This window comes from Canis lupus, chromosome 31 (assembly GCF_048164855.1).
Source record: "Canis lupus baileyi chromosome 31, mCanLup2.hap1, whole genome shotgun sequence".
Classification (NCBI taxonomy): domain Eukaryota; kingdom Metazoa; phylum Chordata; class Mammalia; order Carnivora; family Canidae; genus Canis; species Canis lupus.
The window spans coordinates 6606927-6629785 of record NC_132868.1 but is presented as its reverse complement, the minus strand read 5'-3'; the positions used below and the strand labels follow the sequence as shown (position 1 = coordinate 6629785).

Below are 22859 nucleotides of genomic sequence, written 5' to 3'. Positions count from 1 at the left end.
GGGACTGTATTATTATTGTGATTTTTTTTTTTTTTTGCTCTTCTTTACTGTGGGAAAACAACTAGTTCCTGAAATAAAGATACTTAAGCTACTTTCTTTTAATAATCCAGATTGTTTAATTAGATTCCTATTACCTCCCAAATATTTCCTGCCAGAATTTATGGTTAATGACCTACATATCTTTTTTTTTAGATTTTATTTACTTATTTATTTATTTTTCTTTCTTTTTTTTTTTTTTGTATATTGTTTTATTGGAGTTCGATTTGCCAACATATAGCATAATACCCAGTGTTCATTCTGTCAAGTGCCCCCCTCAGTGCCCGTCACCCAGTCACCCCGACCCCCCGCCCACCTCCCTTTCCACTATCCCTTGTTTGTTTCCCAGAGTTAGGAGTCTCTCATGTTCTGTCTCCCTCACTGGTATTTCCCACTCATTTTCTCTCCTTTCCCCTTTATTCCCTTTCACTATTTTTTATATTCCTCAAGTGAATGAGACCATATAATGTTTATGACCTACATATCTTAAAGCATTTATATTTTTGAAATTTAGAGTCGCAGTAATATTGTCCAAATGACGTTTTCAATGAACATTATAGTTATGAGAGTAGAAGTATCATGTTATCTGTCCATCCATCCATCTGCTCACCCATTCATCCATCTTTCAATAATCGCTCTTGGAGCATTTATGCCATGTACAAGATGCTAAGCTATATCTTCGGAATTTTGGATGTTATTGGTGAAACAAACACAGGAAGTCCAAAGGAGACATGTATAAGAGCTTTCAGCCCACATCAACTATGTGTTATGGGAGTCAAGATGCAGAAGGAACAAACCAGAAATAACACAAACATCTAGTAACTAACTGCACTGTGACCACTCCCAAGGGCTTACTCAGCCTGGGATTCTGTGTCTGACCAACCAGTTTCATAGCAAGGGGTGCTGTCCTCAAAATCACCAGAGGAAGGGCACACTCCGTGCTTTAGTTGCTTTGAGCAACCAATTCTGGCTAAATTATTTATGCCCTTAAGAGTAGAATATCACTGCTATTACAAAACAAAATGAAAACCCAAATGCAATCTTAGCTACTTTAAGAAAAGTATAACACCTTAATCACAGAAAACAAAAAGATCTACTAGTTAAGATATAAGTTGTCAAAAATATTAAGTATTTATCCTAATTTTCTTCCTAATACAGTGAGAAGTTTTTGTGCCTCAGTTTTTTTTTTTTTAAGATGTTGTTTATTTATTCATGAGAGACACAGAGAGAGGCAGAGACATAGGCAGAAGGAGAAGCAGGCTCCCTGCGGGGAGCCCAATGTGAACTCAATCCCAGGACCCTGGGATCATGCCCTGAGCTGAAGGCAGACGCTCAGCCACTGAGCCACCCAGGTGCCCCATGTGCCTCAGTTTTATAAAAGATCAAAATATATGAACAGGGTCCTTTCAGTAATTTTAGTGAAAAGGGTAAAGTACTAGGAGGGCCTACCCAGGACACGTGGTCACAAGTGTTGGCCATTTTAATTCCCAGACCCAAGGCCTGGATGGCCTCCCTGTCCTCCATCATTGTTCTCTTGCCTTTCCTCCCAAAGCTGGGAGTGGTATTAACAAGAAGCTCCCAGTCTCCCAGCAAAAGAGATGCATTTCCTTTTTTTTTTTTTTTTACATTATTTATTTGAGAGAGAGAGAGAGAGAGAGAGAGAACGCACAAGCAGGGGGAGTGGCAGGCAGAGGGAGAGGGGGAGAAGCAGGCTCCCCACTGAGCAAGAACCCTGATGTAAGGCTCGATCCCAAGACCCTGGGATCATGACTGAGCCAGTGAGGCACCCCAAGAGATACATTTCCAATCTGAGGATAAAGGCTTTGTCCTTTCCTGCTAGAATCACCATCCTAGTGTAGTAGTCTAAACATACAATGGCTTTAATATGATCGTTTCCAACCAAATGATCACAAAAGTGAATATTCTGTCTAAATGAGGTGACAACATCATACAACAATTTGTCTATGATGGGATCCCTGGGTGGTGCAGCGGTTTGGCGCCTGCCTTTGGCCCAGGGTGCAATCCTGGAGACCCGGGATCGAATCCCACGTCGGGCTCCCTGGTGCATGGAGCCTGCTTCTCCCTCTGCCTGTGTCTCTGCCTCTCTCTCTCTCTCTCTCTGTGACTATCATAAATAAATAAAAAAATTAAAAAAAAAAACAATTTGTCTATGACTGCTGATAGATTTATTTCTAAGATTTATCACCTTGTCTCTCAGCTCTTAATTTAATGGCTTAGTGATTTCTTGGGGTTATAATTAAATTTGCTTATTACTGACAATACTATTGATGCAGTAGTAGAGTTTTGTTTTTTGTTTTTGTTTTTTTTTTTTTACTATAGCCTACAAACATTTCTCACATCTGCTTATATTTTGTCTGTCTGTCTTTCTTACCTATAACCAAAGTTTTAGACCACTACTCTGCGGCTTTCGATGCCCCACTTCTCATGGGCCTCTCTCTCTACTTCCATCTCTGTGACAGTGTGGACAGCAGATGACCAAGCTTGAGCCAGTATCAAGAGAATCAGAAGACTTTGTGAGGACATCAGAGTCTTGGCCACAGGTTGGACAGGAAAATCCCTGCACCTCACCTGCTGCCTAAACTGGGTCTTGCTCCTGGTCACTAGCTTCGATGTGGCTGCCATCCCACAAATGAGGACTGCAGTGGAATTAAATATTCAAGATGTTGAAACCAAACTCACAAGTTAAACACTTATAGACTCAAATACACTTAACATATGGCAATGACATAAAACAGTTGATTCATCTGGAAGTTTCCTATAAAAAATAATTGTCCACATCAATGTTTAAAGACTAAACAGCATTGTAGATTTTCATCTGTTTAAATACAATTAGAAAGTCATCCTGCTGGAAATTCCTAAAATACAAAATGGTGATTGAATCATTATGTAGGGAAACTTCCCAAATCCAAATTTTAAACCGCAGGTATGCCATTTATCGTGATGCATGTTGCATAACCCTTCCCTTTTATTGGTACTACGTAGACACACTTTTATATATGAAAATATAAAAGCTCATGATGGAGGTCACTCATTTGGAAGTTAAGTGAAACTTATCTGAACCAACAAACACAGTTATAATTCTCTCATTCTAGAACGTTGCTTCTTTAATAAAGAAGAGGTGTTTCTTATTCAAAGCCATCTCTCAGGCCTGTGGAGAAAGCCCCAGTTATAATCTTTAGAATTCTGTACTGTGGATGACTTTAAAATTCATTTTTCTATTCTATGAAACATCGCAAAATTTAAGCAAGAGTATTGATTGCTTTCTGCTTCGATTTCTATTCATTTAGGCAAAAACTTCTATAGCTTGGCAGAAGAAAAATGCCCTTCCAAAACACGACTAAAGCATCTCTAAGTTGCTGGATTTTCTTACAAATACAAGTATATAGAATAAAAAAATAAGTGATACGTTGGGGTGAATGTAGACATCTAAGTTTTGTACTGTGACAGGAATAATTTTAGTTTTCTTCTTTTAGAACATTAAAGGTTATTTGGCTTTATTGCGCCACTACGTGTCCTAATTTGTGTTCCGTTAGAACATTTCAGGCAGGGGAGGGAGATGTCAGGTGTGCTCACACACGTGGTCAGGCAAGAATGACATTGGCAGCTGGAAGCCTAAATATTCATTTATTACCTATAATATAAACTTACATATAAAATATATATAACGCCACAAAGTCGTAATGAAATTAGCACGTGAGGGAACGCCGGTGTAAGAGAGTGTGAAGAGTGGGTCGAGGTGCCCACCTAGGGGGATGTGGACTTCAACAGTGTTAATGGTATTTCTGTGGATTCATGTTCCCCAAGGGTAAAGGCTGGAGAGTTCTCAGCTTTCCAGATACTGAGAAACTCAGGCCAACCCTTCGGCCCTGCGATCTGCATGCCAGCCCCTGGCACTGTCTCGAAGACCCACACACAGATCTCTACTGCGACCGTCACTGAGCCTTCACTGTGACCACCTTTCTTGTGAGATGCTTCTTCTCCTCAGTTGACCCCAAAACACTACTCCCTCCTTGGTGCTACCACTGTACTTTCTCCTGGGGAGTCACAGACAAAGGACAGACAATTGCAGTGACCTGTCTGCACAGGTCTGTGACATTTGTGAAGAGGGCTGCTTCCTATTTCTCATTTTCCTGCTCCTCGCCCAGGCCTGGACACCTGCCATTTGTCAAACAGCAGATGATCAGACGACATCAGAACTGTCAGCACATCCTCAGGCAAACACGACACTAACGGGCTTCACATGTCAAAACCCAGGACAGTACTTGGGATTATTTTTGATAACTTTTCCTCACTGGCGTCCAAAATCTTTAGAAATACTGAATAACCTTTCAATCAATAAGTAATATATAAACAGGTAACAATCACGTGGCTCTGGTTCAATTGGGGCGGGGGTCAAGTGACCCTCCAGCTGAGCACGCCCACTCCACCACCATCTGCAAGGGCTCAGCATTTGGCAAACACAGCAATGAGTGAATGTCACTCTCTATCTAATGACCAGTCATTAACTGATAGTGTCTGACCTTTTTTTTTTTTAAGGATTTTATTCATTTCTTTGAGTCCTCAGAGAGAGTGAGCAAAAGAGAGAGAACTACAAGTGGAGGAGGGAACAGAAGGAAAAGGAGAAGCAGACTCCCAGCTGAACAGGGAGCCCGACATGGGGCTCAATCCCACAACCCTGGGATCATGACCTGAGCCGAAGGCAGATGCTTAACTGACTGAGCCACTCAGGTGGCCCAATAGCGTCTGATCATTGAGGCACAGGTAACAGAGCTGGCAAGAATCCTTGGGATTAATTATTTCTATCCCTGACCTTTTAACTCTTAATTTTTTTGCCTTGTTGTGTTGAACTGGCTGTGCTCTCCAGTACAATACTGAACTTTAGAAGTGCTGGCAGGAATCCTTAGCTTTTTCTTGACTTTAATGGAATAGCTTCCAATCTTTCACCACATAGTATGATGGTGTTTGCTAGAACGTCTTAATAGGTATCCTTGAGGTTACAGTTGTCCTTGGAGGTTAAAGAAGCTCTCATCCACGCTGTGTTGACTTTTATTTTAACTATTATGAATGAGTGCTGGATTTCATCGAACATTCATTCTGCTTCTATAGGAATGGTTTCAACATTCTTTCTGTTAATCTTATTAACATAAAATGTCCTACTTACCAGATTCTCCACTTGATCACTCTCATGTCAAATCATGAGTGTAAACACATGAATATAAGTGAAATGTAAATACACAGGTATAATTTATACTTGCACTAAAAGCGTGATGAACTGACATTGTACAAGATGGCACAAAAGAAGATCTCGGCTCTCAACCGTGTCTAATCGTCAGAGCCAACACCATTTACCAAGTGACTCCACCACTGAACATGTTCTCCTGAGAACTCACTATAGAAGTCTTGCTTTGACATCATCATCCTCTATGTGCAGAATCTCTGCTGGGAGTCCGTGCTAACTCTGGAACCTCTAATGCCTGTCCTCTACTCAGGGAGGTGGCCATGAGAAAAACCATCCAGAGGCTGAAGTGAGGGGGAGAGACACAAATGAAACTTAACATGTTGATGAACTGACTCTTCCCTGCATGCATTCCAACAAATGCGAGGACTGTCTGGGGCCTTCTCAAGAGACCGTTTCATCTCTTCTACTGATCCAAAAATGTAACAGTTCTCCCTGGAGCTGAACGCTGCCGGTGCATTTCACAGAATTCATTGAGCAGCAACTTTGTGCCAGGCACTGAGAAGGTGCTAAGGATGCAGGGGAGAGCCACAGAGACAAGGTATCTGCAACTGGGGGCTGGGAATCTCACGGCATTCTCCACCAAGTATCCTCGTGTCATGTGGTAGGGAGACAGCGAACGAGCATCACCCTGCTTCCTCTACCTTCAGCCTCACCAATGATTTCATCTTGAAATTGTTACAGGACATGATTTACAATTAAGAACCGGGCTGAGCAAATATCTATCCTCCACTGAGATGTAAATAAAATGCCTGCAAAGTGCCAGGATTATAAAACTTTTTTTTTTTTTTGTAATACTAGTCCTGCTGTAAATATTTATGTGGAAAACTTGTCTTTAACATGAGTATTTATGCTGGAGATTACTTCAGATTCCTTTCAAACAAATGAGGCAAACCCAGTAAGTTTACAGTAAACTCACAGCTGCACTAGGTCAGGGGCCTCCCTATCCAAATATCAGTATGAAAGCAACAAAAGGGGTTACAAATTCTACTAAGGAACAAGAAGTAATGTCTGCTGGGAAAAAAGTTATCCATTACATTTTTTTTCAAAGACTCAGGTAAAAGGTACAAATAACATGGTAGAATTTTTAAAAAATAACAATTTGTATCAGGATGCCATAGGGTTTCACTTGGTCAGATTCCTCTCATTATGCTGTGACTAATGGGGCACATCTAAGAACAATGAGATCTATGAATGCCAAGGATGACAAGACAATGCAAGAGCATGAGAAGCCCTGAGAAGATAAAATAAAATATGGGCACCCTAGTAAAAGCCTGCCAAATCCCTTCATGAAGGCACACCCACAGAATCATGTCTCCCAAACCGTGTAAACTGTGGTTTACAAAATACTAGATCAGTCCCAACAGGCCAGAAGTATTTACATTTGCAGTTTAATGGATGGTAGGCTAAACGACCCATTTGTCTCAAAGAGATTCACAGTGGACAGAAAGCAACAAAGCTGTTAGGTCCACAGGCAAATCTCTATCCTGTAGTGTAAACGCTGAGGGTTCCTTGATGGACATGGCAGGGGGGCGCAACAGAGGCAGGCCATCCCCTGGGAAACACTAGATGCTGGCTAACACCAGAGTCAGTGCCCCTTATTGGAGCTAACTGCTGGGGACACTATTTATATTTCACGTCCCACTGAACACTGGTCTTCCGAGTCTCAATGACTGCCCTCCAATTAGCCAAATGCTAAAATGACATGGGGGATTTTCCAGAAAAAGCCATCCATACAGGAGACTCACTGGCTTCTTCCATTCCCTGGACACCTGCAGCTTGGATTCAACTATGACACTTTCTACCTGAAGTCAATGCTATGTGGTTGGTTGTCAGTATCTTTCTCCCCCGAGGCTGAGAGCTCTTGAGGACAGCAACCTACCCAGATTCACGTCCCGCCCAGCTCACACCCCAAGTGCTGGCTCACACTCACAGTTACTCAAGACTTGTTAAGGGGACAGAGCTGGACGAGACTTGAGTTGGTGTGTCTGAAGTATAGCAAGGGAAATAAGACAACATTTGATTAGCAAGCAGGTTGATGGTCTGAAAAGGGCTCAGAATCACTAGGACATGGAATTCTTACTTATAGGAGGGAGCTCAAATATTGGAATCTGTGCCACTTTAAAATGGTAAATTCAGATTTTCTTTTCTAATTAGATGCTCGGCATTAGTTTACTTGTGTCTTGCCTGTGGGGATCTGATAAAGTCTTGGAAGGTCACTGCCAAGTATAATCTAATATCAAAACCAATTTTAATGAACTTCACACATTATTACTGCAGGCGAACTTGTTTTCGGTGCTAAACTTCACTCACTTGGAGCAGCCTTGTAAAGCTAATTAAAGAATTTGAAATAATTTAAGAATATGAACAAGAAATAAAATGTTCATAAGTAAACATCATGGGAAGAAAAATTAAATGTGAAGTCGAGGCAACTCCACTAGGGTGTGAAGAATCTCTGCGAGAGAAGACCAGCCACAAAATATGTTTTTGTTGTAAAAGACTAAGGGGAAACCGCAAAGCAGACAGGGTGATAAAATCCACGAGAATAATCACTTCATTTGAAAAGACGTTGACAATATTTCCCCAAACTGCCACCATCTTTAAAAAGATTAATACATGAATTTAATAACTAGGTTTATCTACCCCTTATCCTGCACTCTGCTGGGTGTTGAGGATACAATCATGAATAAAACAGGTCCCTCTGTCCCTGACTTTAAAAACTTAAAATATCTTTTTGTTGTTGTTATTAGTTGGTTTAAGACCAAATTAGTTCATCTTGTGTTAATGTGATGGGACTAAATCCACATTTACATAACATATTTTTGGGCAACACTGACCTGAAATTTAAGTGTTTTAGGTCAAGGAGCAAGCATCTGCAAAGGTTGAGCAATGACTGGGAAAGCAACGCATGTCAGAATAAGGACCACATGGACACAGATGGACCCTCACATATTTGCACCCACAACATTATGTATTTATTCTGGATTAGATGGTGTCTGTCTTTTTTAGTAAAACCAACATTTTGTTTTTTCACGGCAAGGAAAAACAACTGAAAACATCATGGAGCTTAAATGTTGGAAGTCATAAAGGAGTGGTACTGTGGCAATACGAACCGAATAACATCAGTCCATCTCCAATCACAGAGCTGCCCCAGCAAGCTAGCAAGAGCCAAGTGCCGAACACCTTCAGCCTGATGTCGAGGACCTTGTAGGGATGAATCAATGTCCTTTCCAAGTCAGCGTCCAGCTGCATTTCTGTACGTATCCTCAGGCCACTCATATGATGCTACTTCAGGTCCTGGTGAATTCCCCACATCCTCTGACCCCCAGCCTTCACACATGTTCCATTCACACTCCCACTCCATCCCAACTGGACCAGATCCTGGCCACACCTCGTGGGGCCCTTGACCCACCCAGCCAGAGGTGACCTCTGCATCCTCTGGACTCCGGTTCCTCATCCTTGTTCCATCGGCATTCCTCCTTGTTCCTTAATTCCAGCCACGTGCTCTGTGGTTCCCTTCCCAGGCTAGGAAGTCAGCTCTTTGAGGCTAGAACCTTTACTGCACTCATCTGCGTATCTTCCCTGCTACCTAATGCACTTCTACCTACGCACAGCAGAGAATCAGTATTTTTGGTCAATCAGGCCTATACGTGAAAAGCTCCGAAAATTCTACAAAGGACAGGATGACCGACACAAATTGGTGACTGAAGTTGCTGAGACTTTTCTTTTCTTTCCACATGTGAAGCCATTCAGAAATTCATAATATCGTAGGCAATTCCACCAGGCGTTAGAGAAATTAATTATCAAAGAAGACTCATGTAACAGGCACAGATGGCAAGGTCTTATCACTAAAAGCTATTAGCAGTTGCAAAGATAAGAGAAAGAAATCAATTAAAGAAGCTTCATAACAAAAACTGCCTGGCAAACGTCAAAGGGCTCCTCTTCGTGTCTGGATGCCATCTGTCTGCCCTACTATTTTTGTCTCTCCCTCTTCTGAGAGGCTACAGCTCACGTGCTTCTGGCTTCACATATGCGGAGGCTGGATAATTTTGTAAGGTAGAAGCCACAGCTTCCTTCTCTCTGCTGCGGCCGTTTCTTCCTCCCATGCGACGACACCAGAGTTCCTTTGAGGACTGCTTTCTCATAGTCTCACACTGGGGCAATTTCACGGGACCCAGAGAGACTGGAACAGATGTGGGAAATGTTTCCCATCATGACCGAAGCAAGATGCCCAATAAATGGCTGTGTGGGGGACGTTACTTTCTCACGCAGCATGGCTTATAAAATAACACAAGAATGTGGCCTGGTATGAGCCCATTTTATCTTTAGTCTTTAGTGCAACTCTTCCCTTCAAACCAGAGCCTCCTGAGATCCTGCAAGTCAAACAGATCTTGAAAAACCATGCTGAGGAGTGAAACGAAGAACTACTGTTCGAAGAATGTCTGTTCTTGAGGCACAGCACCAGACCACAGAGCAAAGTAATTACGTTTTTTTTTTTTTTTCTGACAACTTTAGAAGGCTTCTACACATAACCTTGTATTTCTGTTTAGAACTATTAAAGGAAAAAAAAATCTAAATGTAGTAGGAACTTCTTATGGTCTTTCATGTATTCACATAAAAGGGTTCTGATCTGGGCTCTAGTTCTTACACATTTTGGGATTGCCAAAGGGGTAGCACTTGGGGAAGAAGAAATTCTGGCATCTGTGAAAAACAGTCAATGCTTTAAAACCATTTTTTCATGTTCCAACATCTGTTGCTTCCCTTCCTTACTTAATTACAAGTTGCTTTGAAAATTATTATGTATGTGGATTGTTTTAACAACCAAAATTATACATGTTTAATAATTCCACTGAGGGCGCTCAGATGAAATAATAAAAAAATGGGAAATGCAAATCTTAAGCAAAACACAAATTAAAACATATTGTTGATATAATTAAACACGTATGTTGTTTCTCCAAAAGGAAGAACTGCCTGCCGAGAGCCAAACCAAATGACAAGGAGAGTGTGATCAAAACTCATTTTAAAATCCTCTGACTACATTTGGATACATGTGAACTATTTCTACAACACACCCCATCTTTGCTAGTGAAGATGGGTATCAAAGCACACTGGGAACCATAGCACCCACAAACAAGAGTAAGGCAATGAACAAACTAGTACAGAGACCGTTTCGGGGTAAGATTCATTATTCCTAAGTTTGAGCAGGGATAGTGATTCCCTTATTCACCCTGCTGTTCCCAGAGCCCATCACAGGGTAGGAGCTTAATATTCATTCGATCATAGTGGAATGAAGATGGGTAAAAAAAAAATAATAATCAAGGTGCTTACAGTCTAGGTACATCAGTGTGAGTTCAGACAAACCTCTACTGAGACTGTGATGTATGTGGGGCAAATTGAGCAAAGCAAATGAAGATCACACAACAAGAAGTAAACTCAAGTAGATGACAAAAGCCTTTGATCAAATAATTTCTCTCCAGGTTTCTGTTTGCTTATTAATTTTTTTATTTTAGGGCATTTTAGAAATGAGTCAGCTGAGGCAGACTGTCGGCCACTGTAATGTCAACCTGCAATGGGTCAGAGCCCCACCTTTCTCCAGTTTTTCCGTAAGATGGTTGAGTATACTATCCCAGCCCCAGATTGGGATGGTGGGGCAGGTGGGGTGTTCCTCTTGTGCATTCTTCTCACAGCCCTGGCCTGTGAAGTGAGGTCTGCAATGAAGTACAACTTTTCCAAAGTGGAGGGTAGACAGCAGGACCCAAAGATGCAAATAAATGCCAGGGCCCGTCCTTGATGCTACAAACGGTCCTTGTCTCCAAATGAGAGGGACAGCGTCACAGCCTATCATTTAAAGGGCAGTTTGGCTGGACAATGCAGTTGCTTTTTAAAAACTATGAGCAATGCTGGGACACCTGGGTGGCTCAATGGTGGAGCTCTGCTTTCAGCTCAGGGCATGATTCCGGGGTCCAGGATCGAGTCCTGTATCATGTTCCCCATGGAGCCTGCTTCTCCCTCTGCCTGTGTCTCTGCCTCTCTCTGTGTGTCTCTCATGAAAACATAAATAAAATCTTAAAAAAAAAAAAAAAAGAAAACAACTGTGAGCAATGCAATGTCTGCTCATACTCCAAGAGAACATTCTCTTTAACAGCAGGGCAAGCGCCTGATGCACCTAGAAGCAGACAGGGTGAGCCACAGGAATCGACCACACGTAAGCACACCAAACTGACTAAGCGACCCCAGAAACCTTCTCTCTGGATAATCCACGATTAGCCCACAGGTGTAAGCAGGGCAACAATCAAAGACTGAAGATGCTTTTGGAAAAAAATACTCACTGAGAGTTTTTGAGGAACATTTACTTAGGCCAACATTTAGGAAGTAACACTTAATTACACAGGTAATTATTGCAGTTAAAGATCTGACATCATTTGTAAGAGACCTGGGTTTCCTAAAGCTGAGAATTTGTTATGCCTTTTTTTTTTTTTTTTTTAAGATTTTATTTGTTTGAGAGAGAGGGGGGAAAGAGAGAGAGCACAAGAATGAGGCCAAGGGAGAAGGACAAGCAGACTCTGTACTGAGCCCAGAGCCTTATGTGGAGCTTGATTCCAGGATCCCAAGATCATGACCTGAGCCCCGAGATCATAACCTGAGCTGAAACCAAGAGTCTGGCACTCAAACGGCTAAGCCACTCAGGTACCTGTGTTATGTCTTCTAGAGTCAGTTCTGTGTATACTGTCCATTCATACAGGCCTGCAAAGATTTTTAGACTCATGGCCATTTGGTGAAAATCTTGTGACCGGCAATATTGTTACTATGTTTCCATAAGTAGGTTGTAGATATTTTAATGTCAGGTATTGGAAAATCTTTGTCCTGGAATTTATTGGAAAACTGAAAGGAAAAAAAAATCTGTGTGTGTCTCACCTAAGTCACTTCCACAGCAGAACCCTCTCTTCATGAAGCTTCTCCTTTCAATTAACTTTGCAATCACTGCATTTGAGTTATTATAGGCAGGAACAAACCTGATTTTGTTTTTTTTTTTTTTGGTAAAGGCAAAGAAATCTGTGCAACAGACTCTTCTAACACTATAAATAAAACATTTTTGTGAAACACTCCAGATCTCCATACCAATTGCAATTTCCAGAGATTGTAGATGATAATTTATATGTCCTAGAAGCAGACTTTTGATGGATTAATTCCTATCATCCATCATTTTTCTTTTCTCCCCGTCTGTGTCGTGCACCATTCTTAAACTCGATCACTGAGCTACATTTCAGCAAACCCACATTTCTGCGGCCACCCGCCATATCACCTGATTCTGTGTACTGATAGTGACTTCTTCAAAATGCTCAAGTCTCTTTTCACAAAATAGGGTATTTTTACTCTGACAGTCTTTCCCATTTGCAAGCCCTTCACTGAGGTAGCTCATAACAAAAGAAAGCAATTTTTGCATTCCCATGCTAATGAAGGTGTAATATCAAGTTTCAGCTAGGGAGATCAATCATTTCTCTGGGGAAGGATATTTGGAAATACAAGTGAATGCATTCTACAAGCAAGGTGCAATAGAAGAGTTCATACTGTGACCTTCTTCACGAAGGTCAAGATCAGTTTTGAGCTTTTGTGGAGCTCATGTGGATCGCATGAAAATTTCAGACCACTTGCAACAAATAATCAAGAAAGAGCATGGCTTTTACTATCGTTGTGAAGTGGTTTTAAGAGGCAGCTTCCAGAGACTGGACAGGAGCGAGAAAGCTTGGGGGGGGGGGTGCCCGCGCCCTCCCCATCCTTGAGGACCTGGCTTCTGAGGAGGAGGATGGTGAAGGGCGGGAGCAGCCACAGCCCTTAGGATAGTTTTGACTCCAGGCGGGGAAGCAGACACACGGGCGCATCGGTGCTCCCAGCTCTGCCTCTCTGCTGGGCTATTGCGTCCCTGGGCCCCAACCTGGTGACCCCTCAGGCCCTCAGCAGCTGGGGAGCAGCCTTCCAGCTTCACCTGCCCACACAGCAGTATCCAGAGAGGGAAGGAGCCCTCCCTTCCTGCGTCTCGCATTGAGGGGATGCAGAAACCTTTCCCAGGACCCCCTAACGGCTTTTCCCAAGGGAAGAACTGGTCCACGTGGTGAGAACCACGGAACTAGATAAAAATGTCTGCTGGAAAACAAGGTGCAATCTGCCCAATAATGAGCATCTACAGCCATCTGATGGCTGGAAAGTTCAGGAGGCCAGAGGACCCTAGAAGGCAGGGTGTAGCTCCAATTATTGGACGGCAGCTTCAGAAATCCTGTGCTCGCTAGCCCGTTCTAGCCAGGTGTAGCCAGTGCTTTGGGGGCCTCCAGTGGGGACCCCAGCTGCAGGCATGGTGGTGGCAGCCGTGTGGCAGCCACACCCACCAGGGGCACAGGTCTCACTTCCTGTGACTTTCCCTATCAGGGTCTTCTCTGAGGCCCCCAAAGACGGTGTAGCCAGGAGCAGCCCTCCACCAAGGGGAGCCGATGAGGCTTGCTTCTGACAGCCATCCTGCAGGCTTCCCAGCCATCCCGGGGAGAATCTGCCCTGCTGTTCACAAAGGTGACCTTGGCAGCAAACCCTAACATGGGCTCTTTCTTCTTCCCTGCCTTGCTCTCCTCATCCGTCTTACCTGCTGCTGTAGATTCATCTCCAGAATTAACTCTGTGATCAAGCCCTATTTTAAATGGAGCTCAGGCTAAGACGTGCAGCTTGCCCCCCTCGGCTTCTACACCGCCATGAAGCAGAACGAAGTTCAAAATGACAGGTGGCAACTGCCACATATATTTCAGAGGTTTTGAAGAACTATAGTGTTTATGTATGCAGGTCAGGTCTAAGGTGGCCCTGCAGTTCTACCATTAGCACCCAGGCTGCACACTGGCCTTCTAGAGGGGTACTACTCACATGTAGATGATCTTCAACAGCCCTTAGAACTATGCAGTACACAACCTGTACAACTGTATATAGTGGCTTTGAAGAATAGGTATTGGAGGGTGCCCCTCCCAAGAGCATCTGGATGTCTAGGCCTCCCCCAAGAATCCTCTAGTCCCTCTAGCTCCTCATTACATGCATTCTCAGAAGCCACCAAGAGTCACCTGCTGCTCTCAATAAGTGAAAACTGATTGCCTCCTTTCAGCTTTTAGCTCGAATGATCCACTTTATCAAATCTGCTGTGGTTCATATTCAGTTGGGTAAAAACATTTCCATAAACACATTCGTGTGTATGGTAGCATCAGGAAAACAGCAGTCTTTTAAACTTTACCTTTGAAGTTATTTTTCAAATATCAGATAAGGCTACAGAATGTAGCTAGAAACACATAGGCCATCAGTACAAATGCCTGGCCTTGAGTCTGGCCACCCCTTGTGTGAGCTGAGCTATCACGTCTCTTTGTATCATGTTTCCGCACCTGTGAAGTGGTTAATCTAATAATAATGCCACATCCCTGGTTCACTAGCAGGAATACATAATAAAATCCCTAAGAAGTTCTTCCAACAATACCCAGCCTGCAGAAATTATGATGGTGATGATGAAACATATAAATTTTCTCTATAAAAATTCTATATGCCTTCAATTGAGTTGGAATCAAGTTATTTGATTTTACTTGATTTTATCTATTCTTATTTAAGAAGATTGGGTTGTTTTAGAACTATAGAATGGTATTTGGGTAAACAAGGCACAAAACTAGTTGTATCTAAACGAGCTGTATCTAAACTAGTTGTATCTAAAACTAGCTGATACAACTGGCTAAAACTAGTTGTATCTTGTATAAGGGCCAACTGGCTTATTAAACAAAAGCTTCCACACTGCTGCATAAGCAGCCCACGCAGGGACCCAGGTGAGAGATCAGCGCCTATGATGAGTTTTCAGGGTACAGTTGGCGATGGCAAATGATCGTATGGAAATGGGGATATGGATCTTGTCCCAAAGTGAAGTAACCACTTACCCGCAGCCTGGCCTGTGCTGGGCATACACGGCACACATGGAACAAAAGCGAACAAAAATACAGAGTAGGGACTACTGGGTAGCTCAACAATTGAGTGTCTGCCTTCGGCTCAGGGCGTGATCCCGGGGTCCTGGCATCCAGTCCCCCAACAGGCTCCCTGCATGGAGCCTGCTTCTCCCTCTGCCTGTGTCTCTGCCTCTCTCTGTGTGTCTCTCATGAATAAATAAATACAATCTTTAAAAAACAAAAACAAAAATAACAGAACAAAGGGAACACCTCCTACACACCTCCTGATAAAAATGTGCCTATCCTCCACGGCGGAAGCACAGATCTCCAGGTAAACAATGTTCAGAAATGGAGACGCTACATGTGAGCACAAAGGAAATCAACCATCACAAACTAGCAAGGAGAAACTTCCAACTACTTGAGGCGTCTTCTCGGCCGAGAGCAGCGGAGGTGCCACCGCCTACCTGCATAGAAGCAGGTGCCACTTCAAGGAGGCGGGTTCCCCTGGTGAGGGTTGAGCACGAGGCGATACGTGGGGTACGAGGATCACTGCAGCAGTCTGGGAGGAATGGAAATGAGCCTTTCTAATTAGTCTCTGAACCTGTCTGGTTTGGTGGGTGGGAGGAGCTTAGCTTCTGGCGGCTAATGTCGCAGGGCTTGCCCCATTTCCTGAGGAGGCCACGGCATCTGGACCTTTCCAGCACCTTAGGTGCTGAGAAGACCTGGAGCAGGGCCTTGCTCTGCCAGCAGCAAGGATTCGGGTGCGCACATCATTTTATCCAGGCCCTGATTCTCCCGTTTGGAAAACCAGGAATGGGCGAGATGACATTTTTCAAAATTTTGCAAACTCCAACGTGCTACGGAAAACCTGAGGTGTTCTGCGATAGTGCGATTATTTTCGTCTGTAACAAACTATTTAAAACTTCCGGTTGCCGGGTTTCATGTGTTCCCAAATTTACCCATAGTGCCATCATTTGACACCAACAATTTTCAGTGTGTTCCGCCAACTCTGATTAACCGTCCCTGAATCCCCTTGACAGGGTGTATTAATCTTAACGTCTTTCTTCTTGACCTTTCTGGGTCTCCTGGAGGCTAGCTCTTTTGTTTCTGGGAAATAGATACTCTCCCATGCTTCCTGTTGAGAGCATAAATCACAGCGTTTGGTCAACTGTTTTACACTTTGTGTGACATTTCAGTAATAAATACAGTGCGGGCCGCGCTACGTCTGTTCCCGTCTTTGAATTATCTCTCCTGTATCTGACCCCGTGTTTAGCTCTATTCTTCCACACATCCGCTGAAATCTTTGGGGAGGTTTGAGTTACATTAATTTGGGAAGCAATTCTATTTATACAACACAACATCGTCAGGTCTTTCTTCCTTTCATGTGTTGTAATTTTCTTCCAAAACACAGAGTTAAGACTTGTGTTATGCATTTGTCATCAGTTAATTTCCACGGTCATGAAAATCTCCCACTGGCACTCTTGTGGTTAGCTGAAAACATGGGCACAGGCTTCTGAAAATCAAGGGTGCTCATGAACACAGAAGTATACAGAAGGACAAGAGGCCCTCTTTCTTTTCAGATATACTTTGTACTAGATAAAATGAAAAAGAAAATAAAGTCTTATCATTTACTACTGAGCATCCAGCAGAGAAATTAGGCAAAGGGGGTCGTGTCATTTACTTCTGTGTGTGCCAGTGAGCCAGTGCTCAAAATGCTGGCCCCAACACCCATTCGCCACTTGCTACTGGACAGGTTCATTAATCTTTCTCAAGCTGAGTTTTCTATCTCCACGTGAGGTACTAATGAAAACTGCCAGCAGGAGTACAAGGGAGAATACACATAATACATTTTAATTGCTTTTGGTGTAATTTATGGCATGTAGTAGGTGCTCAATAAAAGTTCACTGTTGTCTTATGTAGCACAGAATGCCATTCTATCATAACACACCTACATAACAACTATGGTATGCTTCGTTATAATTCCATTTCAGCATGTCATTAGACATTGTGCAGTAAGTTAGGATTTTCAGGACTCCATTTAACAATTATCACTATGGTTACTAGTTATTCTCCAGAAAAGGTTAAACAGGAAATGAAAATAGGCCAACGATCATTCACCCCAAAATGGCTATTCTAAAATGATCTGGCTAATTATTTTAAATTAAATAATTATCACTTTGATTGTCAGGGCACTGATGTGATGTATGCTCAAATCCTGGCAGGAAAACTGTCACCCCTCAGCTTATTTCTCACAGGTGGGATGGGAAGGACAAGGGACCATACTGGTGACAACTTCTCCGGGGGCCCCGCTTCTCTGCCTACCAGCTCAGTACCCTTAGGCAGGTTACCTCCCTCCGCTGTCTCACCTCCCTCACCCATAAACATTAGTAAAGTCACATTCACAGAGCTGTGGTCACAGAACCAAAGACAAACAGAATGCTCCTGGCTCTTGGTGGCTATGCATTAAATATCTTTATTTCTCTCCACTGCCATTCAGGGTTACTATGAGCATTTTATTATGTAATACAAGATTTCTGTCTACCATAACAGGTTTAAATAATAATAATTGCAGTATGTTTAATTATAATTTCATTCAATAATTCATTTGATGTTACCCAGTAAGTTACCATTTGTAAGACTTGATATAATAATTATCACTATGGTTACTAGGTAGTATCAAAGCAAATTAGAAATGAAAGACAACCAGGGCATCTGGGTGGTTCAGTTGGTTAAGCATCCAACTTCAATTTCGGCTCAGGTCATGATCTCAGGGTCGTGAGATCGAGCCCTACATCAGGCTCTGCAGTGAGCATGAAGCCTGCACAAGATTCTCTCTTCCCCAACCCCCCCCCCATGCTTGCATGTATTTTCTGTCTTAAAAAGATTAAAGTGGATTATATTCATTAAAAAAAGAAAGGTAACCATGCCAGATACAATTAGTGTAAAATAATATTATATTAACATAGAATATCGATAATATTCATGTATTAGTACTTAATATAAAGATGATCTAAAATATAATAAAATATAAAATGGTAGCTGTTGCTGTTGTTATATTATTCAAGAACAGAATATTTTCCCACAGAAACTGTACAATGGCTGCCAATATGATGATGACGGGAATTCCTATTTTATGAATGCCTGTGTTACATTTGTCACTGAGCAACATTTACTCTGGGTGAGATTACATGTAATCACCCAAACCGCTGGGTGTTTATGCCGTGGCATAGCACGGGCAGCGTCCTGGTGACTCAGAGGCCCCACCACTCTACCCCTCCACTCCCCTCACTGCTCTGTGAGGTCACATTTGTGCAGGGATATCATGGAGGAACACTGAGGTTCAGAGAAGCCCAGACACTCCTTTGGTTCTAAAGAGGCTTACTTGAATGTGGAGAGGAAATGTCTGTCCCTTAAATGTCCTGATGTGTCATCAATTGTCTCATTCTAAACTTATCAGAGGACTCAGGCCCTGGGGAGGGACACCTGCTGGAAGTGGTCCCCTAGTCAGCTGGACATATGTAACCCCAAGGTCCACAGATGAGATACCAGGATCACAGACTCAGTGATTTGAGGGCCCTGGGAGCTTGAACACCGGCTGGCTTTGCCTCAAATCATGCGGAGGAAGACAGAGGTCCGGGACTGGGTGGGCCCCACGTTCACACAATTAAGTGGCTGCACAAGATCCAGGTCTCCACTCTGAGTCTGTCAATCAGCTCCCCATACGACTGAAGGCTCTACAGCCACCACGCCTTCAACACTTGGACCTTTTCCCCCTGAACTTTATGTTTTTATTATTTGATTTTATTTTATTTTACTGTAGTAAGAACATTTAACATGAAGTCTACCCCCTAAACTTTTTTCTTTTAAAGATTTTATTTATTTATTCATGAGAGACACACAGAGAGAGGCAGAGACACAGGCAGAGGAAGAAGCAGGCTCCCTGTGGGGAACCCGATATGGGACTCGATCCCAGGACCCTGGGATCATGGCTTGAGCCAAAGGCAGATGCTCAACCACTGAGCCACCCAGGTGCCCCTACCCCCCAAAACTTTTAAGTGCAACGATGCAGGTACAACGATGCAGAGCATATCTCTAGAACTTGCTCATCTCGCTTAACTGAAACTTTGTGCTCATTGATCAGGAACTCCCCATTTCCCTCCCTGCTCAGCCCCTAAGGGGCCCTTTGATTCAACCACCATTCTCCTCTTTGAGTCTATGAATTTGATAGACTCTATCTGTGTCTACTTAAGTGCACGTAGCATGATGTCCTCAAGATTCATCTACGTGTTACATGCTGAGCAACGTGTTCCTTGTAAACGGCTGAATAGTATTTGATCGTATGTGCACATTTTCTTTATCCACTCATCTGTCAATGGACATCGAGATAGTCACATTTGGCTATTGTGAATAGTGCTTCATTGAACACAGGAGTGCAGAAATCTCATCAAGATCCTGATTTCGATTCTTTCAGATGTGAAGGGATTGGAACCCTGGCACCCTGTTGGTGGGAATGAGAAATGGGCAGCTGCTATGGAAAACAGTATGGAAGTTCCTCAAAAAGTTAAAAATGGAACTACCATATGATCCAGCAAGCCCATTTCTGCATGTTTACCCAAAAGAACTGAAAATGGAGATCTTGAAGAAATGTGAACATTTGGAAATTTTAAGAGCAGGGTTTTGAGGAAAAAGCTCATAGCTGTCCAAGAGGGCCCTTACCTTGTCTGCACTCAAGTTCTTATTGAGATTTAAATAAAGGCTTGGAGATTTATTCAAAGATAAGGATATATGAATTTCACAGATGATACTTGGGAAATCTTTTCGCAGTATTTCGGTTTTAACATGGTGGAGCAAGAGAAGATCCTCAAGTCTTTTATAACTTGTTAATACTTGGAACTTGAAATCAACTCTTTTTCTATAAATTGCTATAGTACTCAGGAAATTCGAGTCATCGTTTCCACAGACCCGTCTTTTACTGTGTAAATAATGCTTCATTAGCATACTGTCATGTTCAGTAAGTTTGAGCTTGGTGAAGCAGCTGTAGTCCAGGAAAAACAAACAGAAACAAGGGTGAGGAAAGTGCCAGAACCTCAGGCATCACCAGCTTTGACATTCACAGCTACCCTGGGAGGAAGGGACTGTTGTCCCCTTCTTGGAGGAGGAGACCAAGATTCAGAAATGCCACCTGACTCATCACCCATATTAGATATTGGCAAGTGTATAATCAACTTCATGACTCCAAAATCAAAATGTTACCTATGCTTAACAGCTATTATTGTATAGAAGACCTCCGTAAAAAATGAACATAGTTTGAGGTTCAAGACTTAAAAACTGTAGCAAGAGGCAGCCCAGGTGGCTCAGTGGTTTAGCGCCACCTTCAGCCCAGGGTGTGGTCCTGGAGACCGGGGATCGAGTCCCACGTCAGGCTCCCTGCATGGAGCCTGCTTCTCTCTCTGCCTGTGTCTGTGCCTCCCACCCCATGAATAAATAAATTAAATCTTAAAAAAAAAAAAAAAACTGTAGCAAGAATCCGACAATCAACATGTTACTTTAAGTAACTGTCATTTTTAAATAAACTTAGGGATTTAATGGATGGGATACATTTTCTCAGTAATCCAACAAAGCCAAGCCCCTCCTTTATCCTTCTCATGTTGCTCAGTTGGCATGAGCTGGCATTAGTGTCTTCGGAGAGACAGGAACTGGAATAAGTGGGAAAAGCTACATGAGAAGAAAAATCAACGTTGTGCCTCTATCATAAAAGAGCAGACTGCACGACTGTACCACAGTGATACCTTCTTGGAAGTACATGACCACGAAGAAAAAACAAACAAAAAAACCACCCTAAATTAAAATACCTAAGAACTGACATTAGGCTCATTGGAGACAGGCATGACATTTTTCTGGATTGGAGAAGTGATGCTGTATTTGTTTCATAAACCATAATTCTGTAAATTTGGACACAAAGCAATAAATACATTAACACTTTAGGAAGACATTTGGTTTTTACATTTATAATCAGATGTAACACACACACACACTCCAGTGACTATACAGGGGATTCCTTAATATAATTCTTTTTTTCATTAAACTGTATTTAAACCTAATTATTGAAGTCAATGACCTGAAATGTTTTTCATTTTCATTCATTTCAATGACCTAATTATTGAAAATGAATGACCTGAAATGTTTTCTGAGTTATTTGTATTGAAAAGTTTTAGAAACTAAAGTGCAAGATCAACCCAGGTCATCCTCCCTGCAGCTTCCCAGCTGATGAGACAAACCTTCATATGTGAGTGGGGATCCCGGTCCCTGATGCTGATCTACCAGAAATAGGAAATGATGTATTTCAGCAGAAAATGAAGCTACCTATTTAAACCATCTTCCTAGAACAAGTGAGTGTTCATGGAATTACCTTGCTCATTTTAACAAATAATTTTATGTTTCAGCATCTGAAATATCAATAAATATCATTCTAAACTGGCACTAAGATTCTTCATGGCCATAATTCAGTGCAGGCCAACCCAGAAACAAGTGCTTCTATAATCAGTTATAGCTTCTATTAAAGCTATGGCAATATTTGCCAGGTGAAGGGGAAGGAATCTAATTGCAAATCCCAGTAACAGAAATCTCCTTGCATTGGGCATCTCTGACAAAAATGCCCATGCCTTCTTCCTCTCTGAATTTTCCAAGGCTCTCAGGAGTGTGTGGTTTTTGCATTTCACAAAAACAAGCGTTACTGCAGCACAAAAACATTGCTCAGCCTCATGGACCACGGTTATGAAAACGATGCAAAGAATGACTGGAAAGACCGGCGAGGAAGAATGCCAAGCTAGACCTTCTCATGCTGAGCTTCTCCCCCAGGACATGCTCACCCACTGCGTGCACGCTATGCCGCCAGCCCTGGGGGAGCTGGCCGAGGCAGAGGCCCAGCAGCCCTCAGTACTAAGTCATCATTACAGGTACCACAGGAAGAGCAGCAGCAGCCTTTGGAATGGTGCTTGCACAAGTGGAATTTTTTGTAAGGATTTAGAGTGTTAAAAGAAATATGACCTGTGAAGGCAGAAGAAAAACAAAACTCTAAGTTGTCCTTTATTCGCTCTGACTTGGGCACCAGTGTGCTCTGACGACAGCCCCATGAAGTTTCTCGATCCTCAGAGTGTCTCAGGTTTGTTCTGCTTTCTATACCTTCGTATGGTTCAGTGTGGAGACCTTATGCCATTCTCCCAAACCGAATACAGTGACCAGAGGTAAGCACATTGAAGCTTCTGTCATAGCTTAGAAATCAGAACTGGGAACTCCGGGGGCAGTTTATCCTATAAGTGAATATTTAATTCAAGAAGCCTCCAAGCTACTATGAATTTCCAGTATTTCCTCCAAATATTCTCATTAACTAGAGAAACTTACATGATTTACAGCACATAGCACATGCAGAGCATCTTGTCAAATGTCACTTTACAGAGCATTTCATGTTTGCAGAGCATCTACTGTATACAGAGCATCCAGTGTCTAGACATGTCATGTTTACAAAGCATGTAGTGTTTGTAGAACACCTAATGCTTGCAGTATATCAAGTGTGTGCAGAGTACCCAGGATGTGCTGGCTTGAGACTCCCAGCTCTAGGT

General features: G+C 42.6%; 1 protein-coding gene across 14 annotated transcripts in view; it reads right to left on the bottom strand.

Annotated features, from left to right (window-relative positions):
* SEMA5A (semaphorin 5A) overlaps nucleotides 1-22859 on the bottom strand; it is a 475568-nt gene that overhangs the window by 45475 nt on the left and 407234 nt on the right. The gene's annotated exons all lie outside the window — the stretch shown is intronic.